At 49.0% G+C, this 14,766-nt stretch overlaps 1 pseudogene; it reads left to right on the plus strand.

The window, feature by feature from the left end:
* Positions 1-841: 841 nt before the first annotated feature.
* On the plus strand, positions 842-2,045 carry LOC136479792 (putative serpin-Z8; annotated as a pseudogene).
* Positions 2,046-14,766: the final 12,721 nt, after the last annotated feature.

Here is a 14,766-nt window from a genome sequence, read left to right on the forward strand (position 1 = left end):
AGCCTCTCCTCACCTCTCCTACTCATATACTTCATGTGAGACAAGTTTAGTGACTTGGATATTGATCCTAGTGCAATTAATTGAGTGACTAATCGAGTGGCACTAGGTGGTGATTTGCAAGTGTGGTTTCTTGTTACTCTTGGAACTTGCCGGTTCCTAGATGGCTTGGTGATTGTATCTCCATGAAACACGTAAGAAGATTGTGGGTGCTCCGGAGAAGGATTTGTGAGGGGCTATTGAGCTCATCCCCACCGGAGGAAGGCAAAGAGCATGTCTAGTAGAATCGAGGTTTGTGTGGGTGTCTAATTGATTTGTCTGGCTCAAGGTTTAATGCTCAAGTTGGAGCCTACCTTGCGGGGCAGTCCGAAGCTTGCGGGGTTTGGAGCTAGCAAGAGGAGCAGCAATCCTAGAACTCGCCTCAACGTGGACTAAGTGACCGGCAAGTTACTGAACCATGGGAAAAATATTGTGTGTCATCCGTGGTTTGCATATCTCAACATAAGTTTACTTAATTGCAATACATTGTGCTTGTGTTGTTGAGCTCGTGCCTTGTGTAGTAGCTTAACAGTGTAGACTTTAGTTAGTGTTTACCGTTTTTCTCACTAGTATGTGTAGGAGCTCCCGTGCGCTTGCTTGTACTTTAGGAGCTACCGTTTTTCGGTCGACGACTGTGTGCCACCAGTACCGGTACCGGTACAGCGCTTTTTCTGGAAGGCGAGCCGGCCGTCTCTTCGCTTAACAGCCAATCCGAGTTGATGTTGATCTGGAGCCGAGCCGGGAGCGCAGGGCGTCTCGATATCTTTTTGGTGCGTGTCCACGACTCCACGTGCCGTGCATCGACATGACGGCATCAGGGTTGCAGACCGCATGATCTGGAGCCTTCCGCCGGCATGATGGCATAGAAATTGGAATGGAATACGAGTTTTAAGATGGTATCATTAATCGTGGATATTGGATTTGTATGAGAACTGGACAAAAGTTCGCCCGCCGCGTTCGCCTGCCGCGCCGCGGAGCGCGCGCTAGCAGACCGGTCGCGGTCGGGCGGGCCGGCCGTCGCGTTCGCGTGCGGCGCGTCGCACGACGCGGCGTGGGCGCTCCTGCCGGCCTTCCGCGACGCCGCCGCCGCGTCCTACAACACCGAGGCGCACGCCGTCGACTTCAGTAACGAGGTGAGGTCTTAATTAATTAATAGATCGCACTGAAACAAAATTTAGTTTTCTCTTTTCGTGAAGCCGGAGAAGGCAGTTGGCGAGATCAACGGCTGTTTGGCGGCGGCGACTAACAAGCACATTGACTCGATCCTTGATCCAAGTTCAGTGAACACACTCACAAGCCTCGTGCTCTCCTGCGCCATCCACTTCAGGGGCAGATGGGTGGCGCCGTTCGCCAAGGCAGCACTGCCGACGTGCCCTTCATGTGCTCAGTGCGCAGCCAGTACATCGCCATCCGCAACGGGCACAAGGTGCTCAAGCTCCCATACAGATCACCGGCACCAGCACCACGTAAGGGATCATCATCAGAGAGCAATGTTGGCGATGAACCCGCCCCGAAATACTCCATGTGCATCTTCCTGCCTGACAAGCGGGACGGGCTCCCAGGTCTCGTTGAGAAGATGTCCTCCGGCCCCGGGTTCTGGCACTACCGCCTGCCGACCTTGTAGCCGGCTGCCCAAGTTCAAGCTGTCCGCCTCCGGCAGCGTGAGGCAGGTGCTGAGAAACGGCATGGGGATCAATTCCGTTTTCGTTGCTGGCGAAGCTGACCTGGCCGACATGGCGGCCAAGCGCGATGAGGACGCTGCTGCACGCCGCTGTACGTTGCCGACGTCTGCCATAAGGCGGTGCTCGAGGTGAACGAGGGTGGCACCGTTGCCATTGGTGCCACTGCCAGCTACATGCTCTGTGGGGCAAGTGCGATAGCCGATAATGGATCAGCCGGTGAAGGTGGATTTCGTTGCTGACCACCCATTTGTGTTCTTTGTGATCGAGGAGGTGTCTCATGCTATCATCTTTGTTGGCCGCGTCCTCGACCCTTCGATTTCAGGGTGATGGCTTGTTAGTAAACTTCTGATACTTCATATTAATATAAGTACACTAATATGTGGCCTAGTAAATTGTAAGCTAGAGTTCGATCGAGTTTCCTCCGTAGAAATTAGAATTTCTTGCTGACCAATATCTCACGCATATACATAGTGACATGAAACGATCGAGAAGAAGACAATATATGGCATAACAAGAGAAGCGCACCTGCTAAAGTATCCAAGGTTTCGTTTGTGGTTTTTCTGATTGAATTCATCCTGTGGTGAGAGCTATCAAACCTATTTCTTGCTCTCTCTCTCTTGGGTTCAGATCACGTTCCCCATATTTTTCTTTTTATTAGTATAATTTTCTTGTGTGATATCGCTTCTGAAATCATCGACAGAGGGGAATTTCTTTTTCTTTGCATTCTTGTTACTGAAACCTCGGTAAGCACTTGTTTGGACGTAAATTGGACAAAGGAACCATGCCAAGGCCACACAATTTTTCACAAAACAATTTTTGATTGGGGATAAACTTAGGATCTGATTGGGTCATTTTTTTTGGACCATAGTAATCAGATAAAATAATCTGTTGGATTACAATATTCCAACCGATAGTATTGTAATCCTATGATCGATCTTAAACCTACTAATAGGAGATTATAGGTGAATAGACAATAATCCAGCGCCTATAACCTAGAAATCTAAGCAACCTAGAATAGTATAATCCATAATCCTGACTATAACAATCTGATTCATAATCTGGATTGTAATAATGCAAAATGTGATCCAAACAAACCCCTTAATGCTATGTAATAAAATATTAAAAATACTATAATATTACATAAATTGTTAAATCCTAGCCACTAACCTAAGGTATACATAGTATGCATGTTTTTATCCATTTGTGACAGACTACGGTTACCAATTACTCCATATGATTTTTCTTCGCTATTCATAGTTTTTTTTACCTTTGGGTCACCCCTTTGAGGTGTGTTCGACATTTGAATAGCTCAGACATTGGTTTGAACTAAGTCAACTCTTCTTGCAGCACTATTGTCGTGAACCAAAGAATCTTTTTGTGACTTTCCATCTTCAACCCTATTTTTTCCTGCATGTTTAGTGGTACCGTGGTTTTTGTTGTACCTCTTATTATATAGTCCTGCTTGCATGGGGACATGGGTGTACAAATCAATACCACTAGTACAGAAAATGTTTATACTGGCGGCGGCACTTTTTCGATTTCCATTGGTGGTTTTCTAAATCGACAGTGTGAAAGGCCACAGTGGAAATGGTGACGTTCCATTGGACTTAAATTTGAGAACCACCGGTGTAAATAATACATACATTGGCAGTTGCCTTAAGGTTGTCACCAGAGCAAATCGATTTACTCTAGTTGTATGCTTACACAAACTGCAGTTTAATTTACACATGCAGTTTGTGTAATATATCCATCTTTGTTAACTGATTTCCATAGGCGGTTGTTTAACATAAACCATCTGTAAAAGTAATTTTAAAATTCAAATGTTTCCACCATATTAGTATAAATCTTATCTTATTCAAATTCAAGTAGACACCACAGGCAATTATAACAGCAGTTTGAAATAAAAAATCATAGGCAATCACAATTTCATGTATCCACAAACACTAATACATATTCCATGTACCATAGACCATTGATCATATATACATACACATCAAAGAGATCACATATACATCGAAAGTTTGAACTCATATGTTGCATATCAAGTCTTGAAATTCACTAAGCGGCCGTTTGGATCCTTTCATTTTGGAGGAATTGGAATCTACTTAGTGGATTAGGCTATTTGGCTTGGAATGTCACATTCCACAACTTTCTCAAGTTCACATATAAGCCTATCTCAAATTCATAGGGTAAGAGATGGAAATTGATTCTATAGATCACCATGCTATGTTTCTACTCTCCAACTTATAGCACGCTCTTCAACTCGCTTCCCTATAGTAGAAATGCAACATATAAGTATCTCCCTTGTATGGCTAATAATAATATACAAATATATTCCATATACAACCATATTATCTTAATTAATCTATGTCTAAATTATAATTACGGGGCTTAATAGTCATCTCTAGTGCTGCAATTGTTCGGAGCCCTCAATGTTACTTGCAGAAGATATGAAGGCCTTGAAGAAAGCACTGAAGGAACTTTTGTATGAAGAGTCAAGGTTGTACTAAAGAGTGGGTGGTATTGCAATTTGTTCTTCAATTGTTGATGTTGAAAGCTTTGAAGGTGGTCTTAAGCTTCCTTATTGGTGGCTTGACATTGCGGTAAACCAAAGGAAATTTGACCTTCGCATTATTGAACTGCTTGGTGTTGTTCATTTTGCAGAGCTTCAAAGTGAATTGTTGCCATCTTGGTGATCTAGATGCTAGATGCAGCAAGACCTCAAATGATGATGAGAGGCCATCTCATCGTAACATCTGCTCCATGTCACCATTCAAGGTGGTATCACAGTGCTCCTTGTACATGTAGTGGTAACATGTCCGGCTCTGGTAACGATAGAGCCAAATGCCATAGTTCTTGATTGTGGTAGGATTACACTCAAAGATCTATGAAAGATCAAGCAGTTTAGAAGCAAACATGACAAAGAAGACAAACAATACATTTAAGTACTTAGAGAACCAGTTATCCAAGTGACAATAATGAATAGATACTAATTTTCTACAACCCTAGATCAGTCAATTTTCACATTGACTCTTGGAAGACAATTAACTTTATTACTGCAAGCCCATACTCATCCACCTAGGGCTAGTAAAAATACCACCCAAGGAAACTCACTCAACAACTTATGAAATCGCAAAATAGTTAAGCATTTGTAAACTGCAAAATACTTGTCACAATCTCAAACTACCTCATATCATTACAAAGTCTGATCAAAGGGGTTCTTATGTTACCAACAGTAAGATACGTAAAATATGATTGAACAAGACCACAATGTGGCAAGTCTAACATTGGACAGTGACATAGCTCTCTCACACTTGTGAAATGCATTGACTAGTTGGATGTGGGGTTGTACCTGGCCTCCCACCCTTGCTAGGGACCAGCGCGGGGGAGGACAAGGGTTTCCCACAGGTAAGAGAGAGCGAAGGTGAAAGCACGTCACGGAACAGAAATGAGGCAATAAATTCTAGAGTAAATGGCCATTATTCGTCATCTATTACAACGCAACCCACCGGGTATTTATAGGGCATACCCGGAGGCAAGGCGAATATTACAGCCTGCCCCTATCGCTCGGGGCACTACTCTGCAGGAATGCAGGGGTACGCTGGTCATTCTACGCCCCTGCTTCAACCACCCTTTAAACAGCACGGCCAGACGCCGTCCTCTGGGAGCTCCGTCTTCCGTCATCCATCGCCATACCCTGCAAGGATATAGGATCGAACATACCTTCGCCGCAAGAGTCAGTCGATCACAGCCTAATGGGGAATTTCCTTTGGCGGTGAGGACCTCCGCCTGGGCGGGCGAGGGTTCCGCCTCTAGCCAAAAGCAGACTAGGGTGGCGCGCCGTGGGTGACCCCCCAATAGTAGCCCCTCGAGGGTTTGGTCCAACCAAGGGGGACGAAGCAGCATTAGATCTGGAGAGGGATGAGTGGAGCTCGAGCTCGTGGGCCTCTCAGCCGAAGCGACGACCTGTTTGCTTTTGGCCGCTGGTGTTGGACCTGAGGTGATCGGCTTGTATTTTTATTTTTAAGTTACGCGTCGGGTGTGCGTGGGGACGCGTTTTCATGTGTTTCGGCGTTTGGTTCCTCAATTTTTGGGATGGCGCCGGCCTTGGCGGGCGCGTGGTGGGGAGTTCGGGCCTATAAATAGGAGCGGTAGGTGGCGTGCATTCTCTCCTGTTTCGATTGTTGTTGATTGCTGCAGCTGCTGCGGAGGTTTGGTGCTTGACGAGGGTTGCGGTTGGCGAAGGTCTTCTTTGCTGATTAGGCTTGTTGGGCTTGGTTCGGATTGGTTGCAGGTGAGTTGTTCTGCTCGTTGCGGATTTGTTTGAGGGCGTGTCCGTTGTTTCGGAGGCTGAGTGGATATCTTGCTTTTGCTGTTGTCTCTCTTTTTTGCAGTGATGGCTCGTACTAAGCAGACTACGAGGTTGGTCGAGGGTTCGGAGAGTGTGTCCAAACCAGAGATTGAGTCTTTTGACTTTGGGGCCTCTCCTATCACTAAGAAGGATCTGGAGACTTATGCCAAGCCAAAGTGGTTTGTGGCTGGTGAAGCGAGGCCATCTGGAAGTAAGACAGTGCCGCAGCCACGTGATGACGAGGTTGTTGTTTTTCGGGAGTTTTTTATGCTGGCTTGAGGCTTCCTGTTATTCACTTTGTATTGGAGGTCATGCGGAGGCTTCCTGTTATTCACAGTTGTCTGCGTTTGTATGGGCGTGCAGATCTTAGGCGGTCAAGGTTGACGCTAATGCCTTCTTACGTACACACAGAGTTCATTATTAACCGAGGAAGGTAGTGGGCGAAACTTTGGTTTCAGTTTGTCAGTTTGGAGTGTACACATTCTGCTACCGGCCGGTCTGGCGCGAATTTGCCAGCGCAGGCTTAGAAGAACAAGTGGGCCTCGCCCTGGCTTAAGTATTGGTTTTATTGCAAACTTGGAGTTGGCAAGGGTGTTGGTACTGAGTTTTGTGGGGAGTTGACTTCGCTTGCCGATGGGGCGGTGACGGAGGTTGCTTGTGGGGTTGTTGAGGCGCTGTGCTTGTTGGGCTGCCATTTGTGTGCCCGTGATCTTTTTGAAGAGATGATGTGCATGAGGGTTGTTCTACTATGCGCTAGCGAGGAGTGGTTTGCCGTATCGGGGATAAATATGAGGGGAAAGGGTGACAATGCCCAATAATAGATGTGGAGTCCTGGTGGTCTTGCGTGATGAACAAGGTCGCGAACCGTGATGAAGGTGTGGCGCGGATTTACGAGGATGTCCAGCACTCGGTGCAGGATATAGTTGGCGATCTGGGCATCATAGAGATCCGCCAGATTTGTGCCTCGCTAGGTGACCGTCATCGGGTTAATCGGATTTTTGACCTTCTCGGGGTTGTGTACCCGGATTGGCCAAACTTGGAAGGTGACACGGCTGCCGCTACGGCTGGTAAAGTCGGCGCATCCAAAAAAGGAAGAAAGGAGATGGATCCGAGAAGGGGGCTCTCGAGGCAGGGAGGCGCGGTGGTCGTGGCCGTGGTAAGTCGAAGGTTCCTCGTGGGGGGGGGGGGGGGCAGTTGCGGCGAAGAGACCCGCGTTGAGAGCCAAGGCCGACAGTTCTGTTGCTTCTAAAGTTGGGGTAGAGCGACCGGCGAAGGTAGCTCGTGTCGCCGCAAGTTCCTGCGGGATCACGGGTGCAGATGGCAGCGTGAAAATGGTTGGCCTTGGATCCATGTTCATTTAGTTGGAGTATGAGGAAGAGGATGAGGGTAGTGTTGGTGTTGGTAAGGCGGGGGAGAAAGCTCCAACTTGGGAGGCTTCCATTGATAAGGGTGATGAGTCAGCTAGGAGCTCCAGCACCGAAGGGAGCTCTGCTGATACAAGTGGGTCCGCAGAGGAGGAGGAGGCTGATGATAATGCGACAGTTAACTCTCCGGAGGTTCTGGGTGTAGAGGTGGATGCGGCTTAGGAGGAGGCTGGGTCCAACTTGGATCAAAGATTAGGGGTTGCTGGGGCGGCCGGGAATTTCAGCAGTTCACGCCGCGGGTGGCCAGTTGTTCATATTTTGGTGGATGGAGAGGAGTTGGGGAGTGATGAGGACATTGATTGGATCGGAGGTAACACCCCATATTGGGCGTGGACGATGAGCGGACGGAGCTTTTTACTAGCCCCGACCCCCGCTCCTGTAGGTTTGAGTCTAATGTGGAGGAGCGGAGGTTCTTAGCTAGTGTGTTCCTGAGGCTGAGGCCAAACGACTGAGGGAGGATTTTGACGATCTTGGTGATGATGCTGAGGTGAGCGCGTTGCGGTCCGTATTACCGAGGAGAACCAGTGGCTTAAAAAGAAGCTTGAGGAGGCAGAGGCATTGGCTAAAAAGGAGAAGGAGGCTTCGCAGAAGAGCTGGGAGGAGGAGTAGCAAATTATGAACCGTAATCTCGACTTTCGGTCAGAGCTGAGGGAAGTGGAGGAGGCGAAGGTAAAGGCTGAGGGGCAGGTGGCTGAGGGGAAAGCGCGTATGAAGCGTATGAGTGATCACGGTTCATAATTTGCTACTCCTCACAAGAGTCAGTCGATCACAGCCTAATGGGGAATTTCCTTTGGCGGTGAGGACCTCCGCCTGGGCGGGCGAGGGTTCCGCCTCTAGCCAAAAGCAGACTAGGGTGGCGCGCCGTGGGTGACCCCCCAATAGTAGCCCCTCGAGGGTTTGGTCCAACCAAGGGGGACGAAGCAGCATTAGATCTGGAGAGGGATGAGTGGAGCTCGAGCTCGTGGGCCTCTCAGCCGAAGCGACGACCTGTTTGCTTTTGGCCGCTGGTGTTGGACCTGAGGTGATCGGCTTGTATTTTTATTTTTAAGTTACGCGTCGGGTGTGCGTGGGGACGCGTTTTCATGTGTTTCGGCGTTTGGTTCCTCAATTTTTGGGATGGCGCCGGCCTTGGCGGGCGCGTGGTGGGGAGTTCGGGCCTATAAATAGGAGCGGTAGGTGGCGTGCATTCTCTCCTGTTTCGATTGTTGTTGATTGCTGCAGCTGCTGCGGAGGTTTGGTGCTTGACGAGGGTTGCGGTTGGCGAAGGTCTTCTTTGCTGATTAGGCTTGTTGGGCTTGGTTCGGATTGGTTGCAGGTGAGTTGTTCTGCTCGTTGCGGATTTGTTTGAGGGCGTGTCCGTTGTTTCGGAGGCTGAGTGGATATCTTGCTTTTGCTGTTGTCTCTCTTTTTTGCAGTGATGGCTCGTACTAAGCAGACTACGAGGTTGGTCGAGGGTTCGGAGAGTGTGTCCAAACCAGAGATTGAGTCTTTTGACTTTGGGGCCTCTCCTATCACTAAGAAGGATCTGGAGACTTATGCCAAGCCAAAGTGGTTTGTGGCTGGTGAAGCGAGGCCATCTGGAAGTAAGACAGTGCCGCAGCCACGTGATGACGAGGTTGTTGTTTTTCGGGAGTTTTTTATGCTGGCTTGAGGCTTCCTGTTATTCACTTTGTATTGGAGGTCATGCGGAGGCTTCCTGTTATTCACAGTTGTCTGCGTTTGTATGGGCGTGCAGATCTTAGGCGGTCAAGGTTGACGCTAATGCCTTCTTACGTACACACAGAGTTCATTATTAACCGAGGAAGGTAGTGGGCGAAACTTTGGTTTCAGTTTGTCAGTTTGGAGTGTACACATTCTGCTACCGGCCGGTCTGGCGCGAATTTGCCAGCGCAGGCTTAGAAGAACAAGTGGGCCTCGCCCTGGCTTAAGTATTGGTTTTATTGCAAACTTGGAGTTGGCAAGGGTGTTGGTACTGAGTTTTGTGGGGAGTTGACTTCGCTTGCCCAGGATGCCGGGGCGGTGACGGAGGTTGCTTGTGGGGTTGTTGAGGCGCTGTGCTTGTTGGGCTGCCATTTGTGTGCCCGTGATCTTTTTGAAGAGATGATGTGCGATGAGGGTTGTTCGACTATGCGCTAGCGAGGAGTGGTTTGCCGTATCGGGGATAAATATGAGGGGAAAGGGTGACAATGCCCGATAATAGATGTGGAGTCCTGGTGGTCTTGCGTGATGAACAAGGTCGCGAACCGTGATGAAGGTGTGGCGCGGATTTACGAGGATGTCCAGCACTCGGTGCAGGATATAGTTGGCGATCTGGGCATCATAGAGATCCGCCAGATTTGTGCCTCGCTAGGTGACCGTCATCGGGTTAATCGGATTTTTGACCTTCTCGGGGTTGTGTACCCGGATTGGCCAAACTTGGAAGGTGACACGGCTGCCGCTACGGCTGGTAAAGTCGGCGCATCCAAAAAAGGAAGAAAGGAGATGGATCCGAGAAGGGGGCTCTCGAGGCAGGGAGGCGCGGTGGTCGTGGCCGTGGTAAGTCGAAGGTTCCTCGTGGGGGGGGGGGGCAGTTGCGGCGAAGAGACCCGCGTTGAGAGCCAAGGCCGACAGTTCTGTTGCTTCTAAAGTTGGGGTAGAGCGACCGGCGAAGGTAGCTCGTGTCGCCGCAAGTTCCTGCGGGATCACGGGTGCAGATGGCAGCGTGAAAATGGTTGGCCTTGGATCCATGTTCATTTAGTTGGAGTATGAGGAAGAGGATGAGGGTAGTGTTGGTGTTGGTAAGGCGGGGGAGAAAGCTCCAACTTGGGAGGCTTCCATTGATAAGGGTGATGAGTCAGCTGGGAGCTCCAGCGCCGAAGGGAGCTCTGCTGCTACAAGCAGGTCCTCAGAGGAGGAGGAGGCTGATGATAATGCGAGAGTTAACTATCCGGAGGTTCTGGGTGTGGAGGTGGATGTGGCTGAGGAGGAGGCTGGGTCCAACTTGGATCAAAGGTTAGGGGTTGCTGGGGCAGCCCGGAATTTCAGCAGTTCGCACCGCGGATAGCCGGGTGTTCATATTTTGGTGGATGGAGAGGAGTTGGGGAGTGATGAGGACATTGATTGGATCGGAGCCACACCCTATGGTGAAGCTAGTCGGGGGACTCTAGTCCACTTGAGCAACAAATTGGGCATGGACGACGAGCGGACGGAGCTTTATACTAGCCCCGACCCCCGCTCCTATAGGTTTGAGTCTAATGTGGAGGAGCAGAGGTTCTTAGCTAGTGTGTTCCGGTGGACGTGCCTTCCTGAGGCTGAGGCCAAACGACTGAGGGAGGATTTTGACGATCTTGGTGATGATGCTGAGGTGAGCGCGTTGCGGTCCGTCTTGCTCCTCGAGCGCTAAAGCGTAAGGGTGATGCGATTGAGACTGAGTTGCGTGAGCGGCTGGCTAGACAGGAGAAGGTTATTAAGGCGGAGAAAGCTGCGGTTGTCCATATTACCGAGGAGAACCAGTGGCTTAAAAAGAGTCTTGAGGAGGCAGAGGCATTGGCTAAAAAGGAGAAGGAGGCTTCGCAGAAGAGCTGGGAGGAGTAGTAGCAAATTATGAACCATAATCTCGACCTTCGGTCAGAGCTGAGGGAAGTGGAGGAGGCAAAGGTAAAGCGCGTATGAAGCGTATGAGTGAGGATCCTCCGTGGTTGCATGTTGCCCACGAAGGAGGCGTTGGACGCTGTTTTGGCGGAGGCGGGGCCTGCCCCTAGCAGAGCTCTTCCAGAGGCAGATGCGGGAGCTTTTGCTGAGTGGCTCCGGGCCGTAGTTGGTTTGATGGTTCCCATTATTAGCCATGTTGGTGATTTTGGAGCTTTTGCCATGGCTCTTGGTTGTCGCTCGGTGGTTCCAGCACACAGGTTGTAACCACGTCCCTACCTTGGGGCGTCCTCCGCATAGGTTCCCCTCAGTGGATGAGGTCAGACGGTCTGACGAAGCTTGCCAGAACGTTGCGAAGCGATTTGTTTCTAAGTTTTGGATGAAGGGTGGTCGTGTTCTTGCCGCTGAGAAGGCTGCTGCTACTCAGGCGGAGGTATTTGTGTGCTGGGTGTTTAGGCTTGTTGGGGATGCATATTATTTGGTTTGTGTTGACCTCTTTTTTTGTGTTATTTTTTGATGCAGCTTAATGCAAGTGCTGGTGGTGGTTCTTCCGAGACTGAGGCGGTGTCTGTACCAAGTGCCTTGGGGGATTCCTCGGGTGCTCATGGCTCGTGGGAGGCATCGGGTACAGCAGAGGCTCATGCGTTGGAGGGTGCCGGCGATGGTGGGCGAGAGTCAGCCAAAGGTGTTGATGCTAACACTGCTCCCGCAGATACTTCTGCTAATCCATCGGATCAGGTCTGAGGCATGGGATTAGGGAGGTTGTAGGCCGTAGGGAATTTTGGTCATTTGAGCTGGGCTTGAATGCCTTGGCAGTTGTAAAAAGTAACAGTTGGTCTGACGGTTGCCCTTGTTGCGCAGGTTCCTCTGGGGCCTGCGCACTAGGTTTTGGACATGGTTTCGCTCATGACGAATTATTAGGACGTGTTTGTTTCTAGAGAATCGTGGTAGCGTGTGAGGGCTTGGCGGCCATGGTTGGGTTTTGAAAAATTTTGGTGGGCGAAGGTACGGTCTTATGATGTTAAGAATCGGTGCGCTCGTCTTTTCTAGGAGAACTCTGACTTATCGGAGCGTAGAGCGGGGCAAGAAATTTTTGGTAAGAAGGGGTTGGGATATGAATCTGACCATGTGAGCTTGGATGATGCGGTAAGTTTTGTGCTCAGGTGTGGGAACACAACGTTTGGGCAGGACAGTTTGTAGAGGGTGCCTAAACCTGAGCCGATTGAGATAGACGACAGGGATCGACGGTATATGTATCGAGCGAGGGTTCTTGTCGGGGACTTGCCTATTGTGACGGTGGGGCCCTTGCTCTAGGGGCCGCTGGTTGGCTTTGACTCGGGTGAGGGTGGTTCAGGTTCCATTGTGGATACTAACAGGGGTTCCTGGGTGGGTGAGTGTGGTGTTGGCTCTGCTGCCGAAGGCATTCTTGAAGAGGTTGTGGAGGAGATGGTCGAGGAGGTTTGCTTTGATGTCTGCTTTGAAGAAGATGCACCTAGCGTTTGGGAGTACCGTCGTAGGGTTGCTTAGCCGAATACCTTGCTTCTGGTATCTTTGTGAGGCCTCTTGTTGTGGAGTAGTAAGGCCCATGTTATTCGACTATTGTATTCTTGTTGGTTGTTGGGAAGGCAGTGCAGTGTTTGTGGTTGTTGTTGTATTGTGTTGTAATATGTAATCACTTATGTGTTTTTTAGAAGGTGTGGAGGTGGAGTGCGATGGTTGTTGTTGTACTGATGAGACTGCATGAGCTTGACTAAGGTTGGGCTTCTACGCCATGTTATTTTGTTCCTGTGAGGTTCGCTCGATTTGTTCTGTGACTTGGTCGAAGCGGTGCTCCCTTTTTCTTTAGCGAGGCTCACTCATTTTTCCTAACGCACAGTTGAAGTGACGCCCCCTTTTCTTTTGTGAGGCTCGCGCGATTGCTTGAAACAACTTAGTCGAAGTGACATCCCCGTTTTTCTTTGGCGAGGCTCGCACGATTGCTTGAAATGACTTGGTCGAAGCGACGACCCCTTTTTTTCTTTGGCGAGGCTCGCGCAATTGCTTGAAATGACTTGGTCAAAGCGACGCCCACTTTTTTCTTTTGGAAGGCTCACATGTTTATCGTTTGCTATGGAGGGTGTTGAAATGAGTGGGGCTTGGCGTCTTGTTGACATATTACGTGTCGGCGAGGGTAGAGGAGTTTGGAATGTGGCATTGCACGTGGTCCGTTTGGATTTTTGATTTAGTCGAGGGTTATGTTTTATCGTTTGATGCTAGAGTATAAGTTTTCAAATAAGACTTTTTTTGGTACATTGATACATGCGAGGGTTACACTTTCTTTTGTCCCTAGGATACATAGATACATGTAGGAGGTTGTACTCTTTGCCGATGTTGATACATGCCCTTTGGTGTTGTTGGTGCGTGCGGAGGTTGCATTGGTGATGATCCTGTGCATTTTTAGCTCTTTGTTGTTGGCTCGGCGGAGGTTCTGGTTACTTGAGGAAGAAGAAGGCCCCTGCTAGGGTTTAGTTGGGAGCCCCTTGCATGAAAGGTTGCGAGGGTGGTCCTTTTTGTGACCTCCATCCTTGTCTTTCATTTTCTTTCGAAACGCAAAGTGAGGTTTGATTAGGAGCCCCTTGCGTGAAGTGTTGCGAGGGTGCTCTTTTGTTTTGACCTCGCGCCTGTCAGGTGAGGTTTGATTCGGAGCCCCTCGCGTGTTTTTTGCGAGGGTGGTCCTTTGTTTTGGCCTTGTGCCTATCCCTTCTTTTTCTTTTGAAGGGGAGGTGAGGTTTGACTCGGAGCCCCTTGTGTGAAGTGTTGTGAGGGTGCTCTTTTGTTTTGACCTCGCGCTTGTCCCTTCTTTTTCTTTTGAAGGGGATGTGAGGTTTGATTCGGAGTCCCTTGCATGAAGTGTTGTGAGGGTGCTATTTTGTTTTGACCTCGCGCCTATCCCTTCTTTTTCTTTTGAAGGGGAGGTGAGGTTTGATTCGGAGCCCCTTGCGTGAAGTTTTGCGAGGGTGCTCTTTTGTTTTGATCTCACACCTGTCCATTCTTTTTTCTTTTGAAGGGGAGGTGAGGTTTGATTTAGAACCCCTTACGTGAAGTGTTGCGAGGGTGCTCTTTTGTTTTGACCTCACGCCTTGTCTTTTGTTTTCTTTCAAAAGGCAAGGTGAGGTTTGGTTAGGAGTCCCTCGCGTGGAATGCTGCGAGGGTGCTCTTTTATTTTGACCTCCCCCTTGTCTTTTGTTTTCTTTTGAAAGGCAAGGTGAGGTTTGGTTAGGAGTCCCTCGCATGGGAATGTTGCAAGGGTGCTCTTTTGTTTTGACCTCCCGCCTTGTCTTTCATTTTCTTTTGAACATGCCCTCACGGTGATGACAAAACAATCAACAGCGCTTAAATGCATATCCGACGGTGACAGAATTGCATTTGGTATTACATTATATTTACTAATTGGGCCTTAATAGCTTACTGAACATACACCATACAGATATAATCGTTATATCCATACATCATGTCCACAAACAAGAGTACTTTTTACAATAACAATTAATGCTAACATAACAACTGTGTGAACTGATGTACTAAAACAAGTGGTATATAGATTGCAGAATAAAAGGTACTGCTTTCTACAGACTTACACAATGAAAACGAGGTAGTTGTGCTACTC

The sequence above is a fragment of the Miscanthus floridulus genome, chromosome 9 (assembly GCF_019320115.1).
Source record: "Miscanthus floridulus cultivar M001 chromosome 9, ASM1932011v1, whole genome shotgun sequence".
Lineage (NCBI taxonomy): Eukaryota > Viridiplantae > Streptophyta > Magnoliopsida > Poales > Poaceae > Miscanthus > Miscanthus floridulus.